At 39.7% G+C, this 13,981-nt stretch overlaps 1 long non-coding RNA gene across 7 annotated transcripts in view; it reads left to right on the top strand.

Annotated features, from left to right (window-relative positions):
- Positions 1–12,495, top strand: part of LOC138829407 (uncharacterized) — a 32,559-nt gene extending 20,064 nt beyond the window's left edge. For 5 of the 7 annotated variants that reach the window (XR_011372585.1, XR_011372581.1, XR_011372586.1 and 2 more), the window contains 2 exons: positions 6,975–7,085; positions 8,244–12,495. This is a non-coding gene — a long non-coding RNA (uncharacterized lncRNA). The remainder of the gene's footprint in view (positions 1–6,974; positions 7,086–8,243) is intronic. The other 2 variants (XR_011372582.1, XR_011372584.1) reach the window with 2 other exon arrangements.
- The last annotated feature ends 1,486 nt before the right edge of the window (positions 12,496–13,981 follow it).

Raw genomic sequence — 13,981 nt, 5'->3', positions numbered from 1 at the left:
TTGTGGTGCTTTTATGCAGTGATTGAGCTTTCATAAGGTCCTGATGGTGGAGCCCCATGATGGGATGAGTGTCTTTGTAAAAGGTTAAACATGCTAGGCTTGGTTTTCTCTCCTAGATCCAGTCCCAACAAGAAGATGCCATGCTCAGATAGGTAATGAGCCTTCCCCAGATCTCAAACCTGTTAGTGTACTGATCTCAGCTTTTCTATTCTCTAGAACTGCTCATCATAAATGTTTGTTGTCTAAACATTCAGTTGGCGAGGCATTAGTGCCCTTTTGTCTACTAAGGATCAATTTCAAGTCTTCACTGGATGCTTAAAACCCAGGAAGCAATGAACCCTATGATTTAACACCTTAAATATGCATTTATATATTAATGTACCATGGCTTTCATATTTGAGGTACAATGCAAAAGTAGGGATTTCTTAGTCATTTCACATTACACTTTTTTTTAAGGAGCAGACTTTAACCATTTTACATAAGGGAAGCACTTTTTGACTTCATGTTGGCATGTCTGAATGCCAGCCTCAATACCCTTGTTTTGTAGCCATTCATAAGTAATGAGGTTACCCATTAAGGGTTATCTCACACAAGCATTGCAGTACTGGGAGAGTAGATCTGATAATGGAGACAGCTATTAAGTGACTGATGAGCAGGTAGCAGATAAGGTGTGGATACACTAGATAAGATGAAGATATCATAAGATTTAATGAGAGAGTTATGCCACTCAGAGTGGCATCAATTTGAGCCAGGTACTGTAAGCCTAGTTATGCAGGAGGCTGAGATCTGAGGATTACAGTTTGAAGCCAGCCTGGGCAGAGTAGTCCCAATGGGACTTTTTTTTTTTAATCTCCAATTAACCACTCAAAAACCAGACGTGGCACTATGGCTCAAAGTGGTAGAGTGCTAACCTTGAGCAAAAGAGTTCAGAGACAGTGCCCAGGCCCTGAGTTTGAGCCCCACAACTGACAAAAAAGAGAGTGGTAACTATTTAAACTTAACAATTGTTTGTATCTAGAAATTTCCATTTAATCTTTACAGGCAAATTAGACTTAAATTTAACAAAATGATAGAATGCAAAGCTATGGATAAGAGGAACATCTGAGTTAGAGGACAAAGTTCCAGTCTAGCCAGTATAGACACATACAGTTTCTTAGGTTCATCTTTGTATAATGTGTCTATCTTTTTCCATTGTCCTTTCTATATTTTTGCACATTCACAATAAATACTTTCTGCTCTTCTTAGTGAAAGCAGAGGCAACACGAAAAATCCTGGCAGAAGAGCTTGGATCCAGACCCACACCTGTAATTCAAGCCCAATGTTTTGTGGTGAACCCATATAATTAGGCCAGACACCTGTGTGTTATGTGAGCATCACACTATACAACTGTGTTAGCACCATTCTGTCAGTGTAATCTCACGAGATCCCATGAAAGCAATTTGGTGTAATGCAAGGAGAGAAATCTGGAGGGACTGGAACCTGGCACAGTGATCTGTCTGGGCAACATTGGCCCCAGCTAGTGTCAAGTACTGCAGGGAGACCTTGAAAACTTGATCCAGGCCCTCTCACATAACTCAGAGCACTTTCTTGTGGCATCTAAGGACAGCATTGAGGAAAGCCATGACTCTTCTAAGTAGCACATGCTTTAATCAGACTTGGCCATCTTCTCTGACAACTTTTTGTGCTTTGTTTTCTCAGATGGGGTTGGACTTGGTAGACTAGGCCAGCCAGAACATATAGTCCTCCCGACTTAAGACTCCTGAGTACTGGGAATACAGGTGTGTGTCACTATGCATGACCACCTTAGGCTTCTAATTATCTGATGCCATCGCCTCTTAAATCTCAGGTGCTACAGAAGCTTTCTGATGCCTCTGAATATTTTTTATCTTTCACCTGTGTTTGAGTGGTTTCCCCTGGCAACATGGTTCTGCTGAAAACTACTGTATCCATCACCAAAAGCAGCAGTTTCTATGAGAATTTTGTTTCTCCTCCAGTTTTGTTTCTTCTCCTGAGTGGAAGTATGGGCATCCCATTAATGAACAGGGCAGAAGAGAAATTTCTTGTCTTTTCCTCATCACTCAGGGCTGACCACCTGAGATGGAGTCATCTGTGTTGGTGCAGGATGAGTGGCATTGGGAGATAGGGAAGGAAGGTGGTTTATAGAAGCTACATCACTTCCAAATTCCCTGGGCAGTCTGTCTGCCCCTGCAACTAGGTGACTGTGAGTGTCCACATGCCATCTCCACACAGTCCTCTGATCGGGGTCCTGTTTGTGACACTACTGCCAGGTAGAGTTCTTAATCTGACCCTTGCATATCTCTGTTTTCTATGACAGTACATGATGGCTCCATGCACAGTGTCCAACCCTAGGTGCTGGGGAAAAGATGCATGGAAGCTTCTCACCTTTTCATTAATGGCAGTGTTGAGGGACCCAGAGAAGAAGGTTTCTGTAATCTCTATTTCTTTCCCTCCTGCCTGTCTCCCTTTTGTCCATCCTTCCAACTTTTCCTCACTGCTTTTCCTTCTTTCCTTCCTCTGTCCCTCTTCCTGTTCTGGAAGAAAGTTTTATCTCCTCCCCAACAGTATGGGTAGGTTTGGCCATCATGCAAATGGACTGCTTTATTGCACAGCCCTCTAAGCCCTTAGCTATCAGAGGCTCTCAAGCCTAAGCAAGTAGTCTGAAATCTTGAATAATTCCTTACATATCAGAAAAAAGAGCCTTCGGTGGAAGGGAAAAAATAAAGTTCAAGGGGCAAGTGAATACTAGAAATTTGGGGTGGTAGATGCAAGGAAGTTGCCAGCCAGTGAGTCAGATTTTGAACCCTTAAAGTAAAAATTTCAGCCTCTGAGAGTTCCCATTTATGCAGGCACAGGACATCTGTGCAGATCTGCACAGCTCTCATCCTTTCCTTGATTTAGAGAGCCTGTCTGATTTCTCCTCCTCAGAAACATCCCTAGTCTTTTCACTCTCTCCATCCAGTTGTTATGCATTCATACTTCATAGATGTGTCCTTTTTCACATGTGTACCTTTTGTTTCTTAAAGACCTTCTGCATCTTTGAGAAAGCCTCAAAGTGATTTCTCCTAGTGTTTCACAAGCAGAAACCACCCCACCCATATTTCAGCTCATACTTCCAAAGTCTCCATTCAATGGACTCAGGGTTTCTCCCTGCTTCTACCCCCCCCCCCAATTGAAATACGATATTATGGCATCACTATTTGCTCTGATTATTCTATAAAGAAAGGAATATTTTAGGTTGACCTCGTATTAAGCAACCTCAATGAATTCCACTATTCTAATAGCATCTTTTCTATGTGCCTGTCATCTTCAGAGATTAAATGCTTCCATTATTCATTTCCAGTCACGTTTCCTTTTCTTTTTCTTTTTTCTGTTGGCTTGAACTCTGGGCCTGGGCACTGTCCCTGAGCTCTTCAGCTCAAGGTGGGTACTCTACCACTTGAACCACAGTACCACTTCCAGTTTTCCAGTGTTTTAATGGAGATAAGAGTCTCATGGACTTTTCTGTCCTGGCTGGCTTTGAACCATGATCCTCAGAACTCAGCCTCCTGAGAAGGTAGGATTACAGGTGTGAGCCACCAGCACCCAGCTTCCTTTTCTTTTTCTTGCTTTATCACACTTGCAGTATGATGTTGAATAGATGCAGGCCTAGCACACATCCTTCCTTTCCTCATTTCTATTTTCCAGGATATTTCTTCCCTATGGGTTTTTTTTTGGACACACTTTTTATCAAAGTAGTTTTCTCTTATCCCTGGTTTGACAATTTGTCATTGTAGTTGTTTTTTTTTATTGCATCGACAAAGTCATTGGCATAAAGTCATTTCCCAGTTTCTCTATCCTCTAAATGATTATAGTCTAGTGAAGACCACTATATCAAGGACATTTGAAAATCTTGGTTATTTTCTTTCAGTCATTATAAAGGCCCCTACTCATATTATAAAAGCACTAGCTCTCATTTTTTTTGTTTGTTTTCCGAAGGACATAACAAAAACATGACAGAAGAAACTTGTAAGAAAGTTTAAACATAATAAGCAAGCTAGGAGCATATAAGATATGAACAAAAATCAGGCTGTATGCTATATAGATGATAAGCAAGTAGATTTGAGACAGGCCATACTCACAAAATGTAAATATATGTAAATATGTAAATATATTTAACAAGTCACTTCATAGTAAGACATGCTGAAAAACAGCTAAAAAACATAAGGGAACCAAGATACATTACTTAGAAAGGCACGGGAAGATGAAGTCAAGGCATCTTCCAACCTGAACTACCTTTTATCTAAATTAGCCACTAATTGAGGACACTGAGTATTGTCCCAATAATAGAGAAAAAAATCCATCTCTCGGGAGGTGAGTGACAGCGGAGGGAAGCAGGGTATGTCGTAAGCTCGGTGTACTTTCAGTCTGATTAAGCCCCTTGTTCAATTCTCAGCTCTGCTTAGTGAAGTTGATGCAATAGACAGACAGATGGAGGAAGAGGCGGAGTCTGTAAACACTGTGCAACACCTGCTTTGCAAAATGTGGTCCTCAACCCTGTTTGCATCCTGTCCTTAGTGTATCATAATTTCCTTCTATTACTTGGGTTTTCTTTTTTAAATATTTTGTGTTTTTAAGTTGATTTAATAAGCCCATGATTTGAGCATTTGATCTATGATCCTTTCTGTTCTGGGAGTTCTAGGCTAGTGGTGTAAAAGGTAGCATATGAGATGCTATCATGGCTTCAAGGGATTTTCTCAGATTAACAGACTCAGAAGATAGGTAAAGAGGATCACAGTTCATACTTTGGCAATTTTACTTAAATATGCCAGACAATATGGTGAAATAATTGTTTAAAATATGAAAACTCAAGTATGGACGTTGGTGGTTTATAGGCTAAAGTTCACAAAGCTCATGTTAGGAATGCTGAGTCATCTTTGAAGAGTCTAGGGAAATGGTTGAAGATGGATGTTAATTCTGTGTTGCAAATGTTAGGAAATGCCGTACCACAAATAGCGTAAATGGGGCAGCTTGGAGTCTAGGCTGACCGAGGGCACATGCTACTACTCTCAAGAACCTCAGTTCCCTGGCTATTCCTCTCATTTTTCCTATTCAGCCTACTCTGCCCCTCATTACTTTCAGCTATACTTGTCCTCATCTAATTCTAGCCCATCTGTTTCATCCTGTGTTGCATCCTCATCTCTTCCTCTCTAGGTCTGGCCTCCCTCACCTCCATTTGTACACGTGTGGCCCACCAGGTGGCCATATGACTTCCAGGAAACAGAAGTCCAAATCCACCCGTGGCATTCCAGCCCCCACCCCACTGAACTATGTCCTTTATTGGCTGTAGGAAGGTCAAATAGTTGTTTCTAGGCATTTTGGGCATCTTCCCTGTAGCAACACCAAGAGCAACCAGTCAGCCAGTCCTGCATGAAAGACAGTGACTAGGCCATGTCTAACCATCAGAGTCCAAGAGGAGGAGGCTCATTTAGTTGTTCTTCTTTTGTTGTTGTTGTTGTTTGTTTTGTTAGTCGTGGGGCTTGAACTCTGGGCCTGGGTGCTATCCCTCAGCTCTTCTGCTCAAGGTGAGTACTCTACCACTTGAGTCACATCACCACTTTTGTTTTTCTGAGTGGTTTATTGGAGATAAGAGTCTCATGGACTTTCCTGCCCAGGCTGGCTTTGAACCTCGATCCTCAGATCTCAGCCTCCTGAGTAGCTAGGATTACAGGCATGAGCCACCAATACCTGGCCAAGAAGGCTCATTTTGTTGGAAGATAATTTGGGGAGCGAATGACAGTCTGGGAGGGCACATGCAGGGTCAAAGGTCTAACTTTCCTAGATGTTTTATAAATGTAAACCCTGCCCAACTCCAGGTTCTACACAGCTTCCATTGTGGACTTCCATTAAGGATACTCCTCTTGAATAACCATGTTGGCTGGAGAATCACAAGTACAGTAATTTACAGGCATGACCTTTTAATTGGCAGCACACATCCTGTTTTGTGGTTCTTGGCTGTGATCATTTTCTCTCACCTAGGAAATTATTTGTCACCATCTGTACTGTGTCCTTTGGAGAGACTGACTTGTGAGATTCTTATCTCCAATAAGCCACTAGAAAATTGGAAGTGGCGCTGTGGCTCAAGTGGTAGAGCGCTCGCCTTGAGCTGAAGAGCTGAGGGACAGCGCCCAGGCCCAGAGTTCAAGCCCCATGACTGACAAAAAAAAGATTTATGTTTTATACCATATAAAAATGTGTGTCTGTGTGCGTATGTGAATGGATGTGAGTATATGAAATAAAAATAATTTTTTAAGATAAAGAAGCCAGGCACCGATGACTCACGCCTGTAATCCTAGCTACTCAGGAAGCTGAGATCTGAGGATCACCATTGAAGCCAGCTGGGGCGGGAAAAGTCTGTGAGATTCTTACCTCCAATAAACTAAAAAACCCAGAAGTGTTGCTGTGGCTCAAGTGGTAGAGCACTAGCCTTGAGCAAAAGAAGCTCAGGGATAGCACCCAGCTCAGATTTCAAGCCCCAGAACTTGCAAAAAAATCGGGGAAAGAGTTGCACAACTATCACAGTTCATCCTAAATTAGAAATGGCATTCTAGTTTCAATGATTCTAGGTTCATGTAAGGTGGTCCCGGCTGATCTGAGAATCATTTTCTTTGCCAGTCTCAGGAAGTTTATAATTCCTATCTGCCTTTGAGGTTGGTTGATTGAATATCAGTTGTTATGCACAGTGGTTTTTCAGTTTATTCATTGATTGCATGTGTATGAACTGTTTCTGGAAAAAGATACAAGAAGCTAGTAACCCAAATTTCCTGATCATAGGGAAGGGACAGGCGATGGCTTGGGGGAAGTCAAGTTGGAAGAAGACAAGTGTGTGTCTTTTTCATAGCTTTTGAAAATTGCACTGTGTGGATGTACTACCTTATCGAAAGTAAATATTTCACTTTTTCCTTTTCTCTGCCCAGGAGTTTGTTTTACAATAAAAATATATCATGGATCTGGGAAGCAAAACCTTGGTGATGACATTGGACAACTGCCAACTTTTTTTTTTCACTGTGCACCTGCAGTCCTTCTATGTGAGTATATACTTTCTAGGAATGGAAATCCTGGCTTAAAATACATTTTCGGTTTTGCTAACTTTTTTTCTACAGGCCCTAGGCTTGAACTCACAACCTGGGTGCTGTCCTTGAGCTTCATTTTGCTCAAGGCTAGCCCTCTATTACTTGAGCCACAGCTCCTCTTTGGACCTTTTTTGTGTGTTTTGTTTATATGTTTTTTTTTTATTAATTGGAGATTGATTGGAGTCTCATGGACTTTCCTGCTTAGGTTGGCTTCAAACTTCAATCCTCAGACCTTACCCTCCTGAGTAGCTAGGATTACAGGTGTGACCCACCAGCACCCAGCTCATTTTGTTAACTTTTAAGTGGTTCTCATTGAATGGAAGGTTTATTCCTGGACCTGCTTTTCACTGAAGTTTCATGTGAGGGAACACACCAAAGGCACATTCTAAGCAGATCAGATCTGTGTGTGTGTGTGTGTTTTGGTCCTTGAACTCAGGGCCTATGTTCTGTCCTTCAGCTTTTTTGTTAAGGCTAGCACTATATAATTTGAGCCACAGCTCCATTTCTGGATTTTTGTTGGTTAATTGGAGATAAAGAATCTCACTGACCTTTCCTGCCCTGGCTGGCTTTGAACTATGATCTTCAGGTCTTAGCCTCTTGAGTAGCTAGGATTACAGGCTGAGCCACTACCACCTTGGGAAGTGGATTTTCTAGCAAGTGAGAACTTCCCAAAATAATTTGTCCATTGTTTCAGATTTTACTACTCCTAAGTTAAGAAATAGGAGAAGTTCTGCCTCTTCTTTCCTCTAGTTCCTCCAACTCTTTCTCCTATCTTTACAAACTACTCACAAATAAGGATTGTCTGAGTTTTTCCTTGTTATGGCTCCTGCCTATTATTCCTCAGACCTCACATGGTCTGGAAAACCTCCTGACTGGCTATAAACTTTATTATAGTTACCACAGCTGCCTGTGGTCCTACATTGGAGTATATGTCCACCCTCAGCCATGAGTCCTAGTCTTTGCCACTTCATATCTGTGGCCCCCAGCATGCTATGAATTCTTCACAGCTCTTGATTGTCTATGTTTCTGGAAGCCCACTGAATACAGTTGTCTCCTAATTTTGTCAGATACAAAGATGACACTCTTGTTCTTTTTGGTATTTCATTTGGGCAGGAATGGAGACCAAAAGAAGAAAGGCTGACATTTCTCCCCCTGTTTAAATAAGAAGTCAGAGCACATTTTTTGCATTCTACAAAATTAGGGGTTTCCTCATGGTGTTTTCATACAGGTATTCAGTGGACTTCTATCATATTTATACCTGCTCTCATAATCTTCTCTTGTTCCACTCCTACCCCCCTGATGTTTTCCTTCGTCTTCTAAATCACATCCCTTTTTCAGTTCATGTCTTTGTTTTTTTTTTTTTTTTTTAATTTAATTGGTATTACAAAGGTGATTACAGAGGGGTTACAGTTACATAAGTTAGGTAGAGTACATTTCTTTTTGGACAATGTCACTCTTCTTGCTCTCTCCTAGTTCTTCCCTCCTGTTTTCACATGTCTTTGTTTTTTGTACTAGATTCCACATATGAGAGAAAACATGCAGTATTTGTCTTTCTCAGGTGGCCTATTTCTTCACTTTACATGCTGATACCCAGTTCTGTTTTCCACAGTTTTATTCCTCTATGTGTCTGAATTAAACTTCACTGTGTTTGTGCATTGCTATTTTTAACCCATGCTTTTGTTGATGTGTACCTAGGTAGATTCCCTGATATGCTTACTATAAATATCCCTGCCAAAAACAAGAACATGCACATATCTTTACCATATGTTAGTACTGATTCCTTCAGCTACACACTAAGAGTAAGTTGTACAACAGGGTCTTAATGATAGTTCTATTTTTAAGTTTTTTGAAGTACTGACATTACTGATTTTCTTTTTGGCTGCACTGATTCACATTCCCACTAACAGTTCCCCCCGCCCTCCCCCCACGTGTCCCCACTAGCACAAACTGATCCCCTCAGTGGACACGCCTATTACCACATCCTTTCCCTTATCATACCTGGTATTGGTGATGTTTTCCACTATAATTTCCTCTGATAAACACTTAGGCAGATCACTTGACCTCCAGTACTTCTCTTTTTAGAATCACAGTATACCAATGTCCATGCCGTTTGATGTACTTCCTTATGAAACCTTTTGGGACAATTCCAGCTGTGGGTTTATCAAGACAGACAACAATGTAAGCAATGATTGTGTGTGTGTGTGTGTGTGTGTGTGTGTGTGTGTGTGTGTGTGTGTGTGTGTGTGTGTGTGTGTGTGTGTATGTGTGTGTGTGTGTGTGTGTCCATGTGTGTGCACTCACGCACCATTCTTGGGACTTGAATTCAGGGCCTGGATATTGGCCCTGAGCTTTTTGTGCGTGAGGCTAGTGCTCTACCTTTGAGTTATACCTCCACTTCCAGATTTGTGGTGATTAATTGGAGATAAGAATCTTATGGACTTCCTGTTCAGGCTGGGTTTGAACTATGATCCTCAGATCTCAACCTCCTGAGTAGCTAGGATGAAAAGTTTTGAGCAGCCACTAGTACCTGGCTTTGGTTTTTGTTGTTGCTGTTTTGTGTTGGTTCTGGTATTGATCTCAGGGCCTAGGCACTGTCCCTCAAGTCTAATGCTGTACCACATGTGCTATATTGCTACTTTCAGATTTTTGGTGGTTAATTTGAAGTCACTCTTATGGACTTTCCTGCCAGACTGCCTTGGACCGTGATCCTTAGATCTCAGCCTCCTAAGTAGGATTAAAAGTATGAGCCACTGGTGCCTAGCTTTGAATCCTCTTAATTATTTTTTCCCTCTTAATTATTGTTATTGTCTCTATGTAGAACTATGAAATGAAATTCTTCCTTTGCACAAGGATGTAAATTCCAGTTAGAATCAACAGTGCTCTCTTTCAGCAGTTGTAATAATTTCCCCTCTGCTATTCTTGGACAACCCATGCTATTCTCTCCTTTCTTGCTGTTCTTGTGTGCTAAAGAGAATTTTTTTTCCTAATATGAGGTACTAAGTAACTCATTCAATTATTTCAGTTAGTAATTCATGTTTTTGATTAGAAATTAGTATAAATAAAAACCAAAAAGAAAACTAATAGTTTGTAATGGGCTACTCTTGAAATGTGCAGCATAAGATACCAGCATCTTAACACAAATACACATGCACAAACACACACTTTTTCTTTTTTTAACACATAGTACTTGTACATATTAATGGGACATAGTATGATATTTCTATACATAAATGAAAAGTGCAAAAAGAATATTCAACCATACTTTCTTCATTCTTTTACTCCACCCATATTCCTGTCACCTTTCCTAGTTTCTGATAATTATTATTCCACCTACAGTTTCTTACTTTTTGGTCCATAAGTGTGAGAGAACATATCATACTTGTCTTTCTTGTCAATCTATTTTACTTGACATAATGTCCTGTAATTGAAATTCTTCATTGTAAATGAGAAGTAAGTACATCTGTTGTGCTGTGAGGTGAAAACTTAGTCATTCAAAAATATGAAACATCCATCTGATTATCTGGCTTATTAAATCTTCCCCAAGAGGTTGAACTTCAGTAACAATACACTGTTTAGGATTGGTAGCCTTTCTCCCCCTTTCTCCTTTTTCTTCATCCTCTTCCTTTTCTTGTTTCTTGCTGTCTCTTACTGCTCTTGCTTCTGGTTTCATTCTGTACTGGAGACTGAATTCAGCGCTTTGCAGCTTTGTACATGCTAACCATGCATTGTACACAAAAAGAGTGAACTTAAAAAATATGTATTGTACTAAGGCTATAGGATGTGACAGAGCACTTGCCTAACATATGTGAAGACCTGGGTTAATTTCCCATCATCTTTAGCTAGGCAGTGGTAGCTTATGCGTTTAATACCAGCTATATTTAATCATACATTTAATCATGAAGGTGAGATCTGAGGACCACAGTTGAAAGCCAGCCCAGGCAGGAAAGTCTGTGAAACTTTTGTCTCCACTAAACTATCAAAAAAGCTAGAAGTAGAACTATGGTTCAAGTGGTAGAGGGCTAGCCGTGAGCAAAAGGAGATCAAGGACAACACCCAGGCCCTCAACCCAAGACCCAGGACCGGCCAAAAAAAAAAAAACCCAAAACAAAAAAAAACCAAAACCACCAACAACAAAAGCAACCATTACCTTCACAAAACTTACACTGAGTATCTTTTTTATTGTAAAAATACTGTGCAAAGGGGTTACAGTTACATGAGTAAGGTAATGAGTACATTTCCTATTGAGCATTGTTACCCCCTCCTTTGTAATCATCTGTTTTTGATCTCTAAAGTAACCAGCATATCATAGGGCTGGCCATCAGTTATGAATGAATGCTTTGTAGTATAGAGTATTCTACACTGGCAATTGTTTACTTTTCAGAAGCTAAAATTCATCATTCCATTTCCCCCCCTTGCTTTTATGGTTTCTGTTGAGTAATTAACTCTTATTCCAATCCTATCGGAACACCTTTTCCTATGTAAGTGATTTAGTTTTTCTACTTAAAGATTTTCATTTTCTTTTTTCCTGTGCTCAATGTTTCAAGTATAATATGTTAAGGGAGGTTTGCCCTGGTGTGGTCTATTGAGTGTTATAAATGCTTCCTGTACCTTGATGGGCTTCTCTTTTTCAATATTTGGTAACTTTTCTGCAATTAATCTGTTGGATATATTGAGTATGCACTTAGCTATCTTCTCCCTTCCTCAGTACTGATAACATAAAATATGATCTTTTAATTGAGTCTGGAAGTTTCTGGCAGTTCTTTTCATATTTCAATGTTGTCTTTTTCTCTATGTTCTTTGTTTATTATTTTCAAATTGTTGTATGTTGGGGTTTTAATTTAACACATCCATTTATATGTATGTGGAATCTTGATCAGTGTTACCCTTTTTATCATTCTCCCTCACCCTCCCATCCATCCTAGCCACATCTGTCTCCTCAGATTTCCTAATTCCCCTTACATCTGTACACATTGAGTATATTCCTGTTTGCTCTCCATTCCCCTTTCCATTAATCTGTACCTCCCCTTATCTCCATCCCTCAAGACATGTTTCAGCTTCCTGGTGTTCATTTTGTTAAACTGTCCGATAACTGTTCTAAGAGACCAGTCAAAAAGTCTAAGAGTTATACCATGGAAACTCATCCCTGCATATATGATCCTTTAGTCAGTTTGATTGTGTATATTTGCCTGTGGCACTGTATGCTTTCACGTGTATGTTCATATTTGAGCCTAACTTTCATCGATGAGTAAAAAAAATAAAAAAACTCGAAACACGTCATTTGTCTCTCTAAGCCTGACTTACATCAACCAATATGATTATTTCTTGATCTGTTAAACTTCCCTGAAAATGACATTATATTATTGTTCCTGAGGATGAATAAAAGTCCATTTTATTATATACATATAAGACACTTTGTTAATCTAGTTATTGCTTGTGTGGCATCTGGGCTGTTTTCCTAACTTGTCTATTGGGAATAGTGCTGCAATGCACATGGGTGTGCAGCTGCATTTACAGTATCCTGACTTTCAGTCTTTTGGGTAAATGCCCAAATTTTGTATTGCTAGAGCCAATGTGAATTCTATTTCTGTTTTTTTTTTTTTTGTTTTTTGTTTTTGAGGAATCGACATAGTGACTTCCATAGTGATTGAATAGGGTTCAGAGAAAGGAAATGATTTACATGATATTATTTTACTCTACTTCCAGAAACTTGCCAGTATAATACCCATATTCTTTTATATTACATTTTGTTTAATGCTTGAATGTTATGGTCTCATGATAATGCAAGACTGGCCTGCTGGGATTAATGGCCTGTGTCATCATACCATACTATTGCTATCTTTAAATCCTCCAAACATTTCAAGGGATTACCTGTTTGTATCAAAATAAAAACTCCTCTATTTTCTGGAGTGTAGCTCCATATTAGACCTAGTGTACTTAACATGGACCAGCCCTGTTCTTAATCCCTAACAACAAGAAAAATACCATTCAATATAAAAATAAAACCAACATTTAATTTTATTTGTGATACAGTCCATGTGTAAGAAACAACCTTTGAAATAGAAATCTCAACTGAGGTATAAAACCAGAAGCTTTTGTTGTAGAGGTTATGCCAAGAATCAAGGCCCAACAGTGGGACAGTGCTGTGTGTGATAGGTGAGTAGCCTTCAAAATTGCTCAGTATGATGGTTTCTGGCTCACAGGGCTTTTGTCAATCTTAAGGTAACCATGTAGCTGGTGATCAGTTTTCAGCAGAGTGCACAGATGTTGGTCCCATTTTAGGGCTCTTAAGGCATGCTCACAGAGGCCACATGAGGAAATACTCAACATTCAGGCCAAGAATGAAACACAAGTCAAACCAACATTGAGATTTTTGTGTCACTTTAGTCAGATTGGCCATCATGATGAACACATCAACAAATGCTGGTAAGGACTCAGAGGAAAAAGCAACGCTTAGAAACTCTTAGAAGGAATATAAATCAATATGAAAATCAGTATGGAAGTTTCTCAGAAAACTGAAAATTCCAATAATCCAGCAATACCACTCTAGGACATATATCTGACTCTATGTCAGAATGCAATGGAATCATGTGTGCACCTTGTTCTTTGTAGTACTATTCACAATAGCTAAGCCCAGATACCCTACAACTGATGAATAGATTTTAAAAACATGGAACATATACACAAAGGGATATTTTTCAGCCACTAAAAAATGAAATGTTTTCTCTCATGTGGATGCAACCTATAAAATATAAAAATGTATGTTAGCATATAGGAATGTTTGTAAACTTGGAAATGTTTGAGGTGATAAGAAGAGGGAAAGAAAACAAACACATTCCATTTATGAATGAAGA

This window comes from Dipodomys merriami, unplaced genomic scaffold, assembly GCF_024711535.1.
Source record: "Dipodomys merriami isolate MVZ:Mamm:240054 unplaced genomic scaffold, mDipMer1.0.p SCAF_171, whole genome shotgun sequence".
NCBI lineage: Eukaryota > Metazoa > Chordata > Mammalia > Rodentia > Heteromyidae > Dipodomys > Dipodomys merriami.
This window is presented reverse-complemented; position numbering and strand designations above follow the sequence as displayed.